General features: G+C 45.0%; 1 pseudogene; it reads right to left on the bottom strand.

The window, feature by feature from the left end:
• Positions 1-1,157: 1,157 nt before the first annotated feature.
• Positions 1,158-1,706, bottom strand: LOC124241385 (ferritin heavy chain-like; annotated as a pseudogene).
• Between the last annotated feature and the right edge of the window lie 509 nt (positions 1,707-2,215).

The raw sequence follows: 2,215 nt of genomic DNA, 5'->3' as shown, positions 1-2,215 counted from the left end.
TGTTTCTCTGCCACTCTTTCTCTCTGTTGATTGATACATTCATGTATTTTTCAAGAATACATAATTCAATCTAATTATTATATTGATAGCATATCTGGAATATTTCCCATATCCATAAATATTTTTCCCAACTTCACATTTGATACCTGGTTTGTATTGTAGTACAATGATGGTTTGTCATATATTTAATTAGCAAGCTTTGCTGGACTCAAAATACTGAGCACTGACTTTCCATCTCCAATGTCTTCACCAACCTGACCCAACTCCAAAGCCACAAAAGAGGTTCTGGCTAGAAAGCTATGGGCTCTTTTCAGTCTTAGAAGGTGTTAATAGAAGGAAGAGGATCTGCTCAGGGAATGACTGCACTGGACATGCTTAGGTCTGCACCTGCCTCACCATAAGGACGCAGTGGCCGGAAAACTTCCTGGTGACATATCTGGGAATGGCTTCAGTGCAGAAATGCCTCTGTTGTGTGACTTTTGTCAGCAGAGACCCCTGGAATTTGAGGGAGAAAATGGATTTATCTAGAATCCTAATCTGCTCAAGTCATGTGGATGGGAAATAGTTTGGAACCTGGCATGGAAGATCATAACAACGTTATTAACTTGAGTCCCATTGGGAACATTAAAGCAGAACTGGTCTCAAGAGCTAGCCCTTCCCCCAGCTTTGGCTTTCTGGAACTGTGCTTTTCTGATAGAGGAACCCTGAGACTGATCTGCTCTTGAAGGTCTAAAATCATGGCCCATGTGAGTTGATGTTTCTCTCCTTGAAATACGTTTGTTTTGTTTTGTTTTTTAGGTCATGTGAGTATTTTTATTAGTTTTTCTAAAGTTTGCTACAAAGAGTGGGCCCTCAAATAACCCATGTCCCACCTCTTGTTCCAGTGAAATGTGATACCAAATTACCCAGCATCCTCTCTATGTAGCTCATTCTAAACTAACTAGTGTTCATGTTATTACTGAGGAATTATTGAATGTATCTTTTTTGGGGGTAGGTGGGTACCAAATTACTTTATTTGAAGGAATGGCACAAATCCAAGAACTTAAGTAGATGTTTTGGTACAACTTATAGAAAAGGTAAAGGTAACCCCAACATGCATGCACTGCCTCGGTGGATCAGGGAAGTCACCCGGTGGCTGGGGGAAGCTGGCCTGAGACTTAGCTCTCGTCACTGTCTCCCAGGGTGTGCTTGTCAAAGAGATACTCTGCCATGCCAGATTCCAGAGCCCCCATCCTGTGCAGGTTGGTTATGTGGTCACCCTATTCTTTGATGGCTTTAACCTGCTCATCCAGGTATTGAGTCTCGAGGAAGCCACACAAGTGGGGGTCATTTTTGTCAGTGGCCAGTTTGTGCAGTTCAAATAGTGACTCATTCACATTTTTTTCCAAGTGTAATGCACACTCCATTGCCTTCCGCCCATTCTCCCAGTCATCCTGGTCTGGTTTATTGATATCCTGAAGGAAGATTCAGCCGCCTCCTTGGTTCTGCAGGTTCATCAGTTTCTCAGCATGTTGCCTCTCCTCATGAGATTGGTGAAGAAAATATTTGGCAAAGTTCTTCAAAGCCACGTCATCCTGACCAAAATAGTAAGATATGGCCAGGTATACGTAGGAGTCATGGAGCTCCAGGTTGAGGTGACCATTGATGGCGGCCTCTGAGTCCTGGTGGAGGTTCTGGCGCACTTGCGAGGGGACCTCCGTTGTCATGGTGGATGGCTGAGGAGAGGAGGTGGTGGCGGAGGCAGCGGGGTGGAGCTGGAGTGGCGGCGGGAGCCTTGGGCAGGCCGAGGGCGCTGTGAGGTGGTGACGGAGGGCTGGCTCTGGGTGGCCGGCCAGGGCGGGGAGCCAGCGCAGGTTTAGATCAAGCACTGTCGAAGCAGGAAACCATAGCAACTCTGACGAAGACTGTATTGAACATATCTTAAGTGTCCATTCTTCTGTCAAGGGCAATGATGGAGCAGTGAAGGAGTTAGGTCCTTTGAAGTAAAGATTGATGCTCTTTGAGTCAGGTCTGTAGTTTGGTGAGATAGAGACAATGGTTGTGTTTAACCATACATGAGATGACTTTGAAGTTTTCTGCAGACTTGAGGTTGATAAGATAGAAATTGAGTATTTAAAGACCTACATCTCAGTGTAGAGTGAGATCTCATGGTTTGTGTGGATTAGTACAGGCATATCTGAGAGACATTGCAAATTCAAGTTTCAGGCCACCGCAA

The sequence above is a fragment of the Equus quagga genome, chromosome 6, assembly GCF_021613505.1.
Source record: "Equus quagga isolate Etosha38 chromosome 6, UCLA_HA_Equagga_1.0, whole genome shotgun sequence".
In the NCBI taxonomy this organism is placed as follows: Eukaryota; Metazoa; Chordata; class Mammalia; order Perissodactyla; family Equidae; genus Equus; species Equus quagga.
Note: the sequence above shows the minus strand (reverse complement) of the source record. Positions and strands in the feature narration are given on the sequence as shown.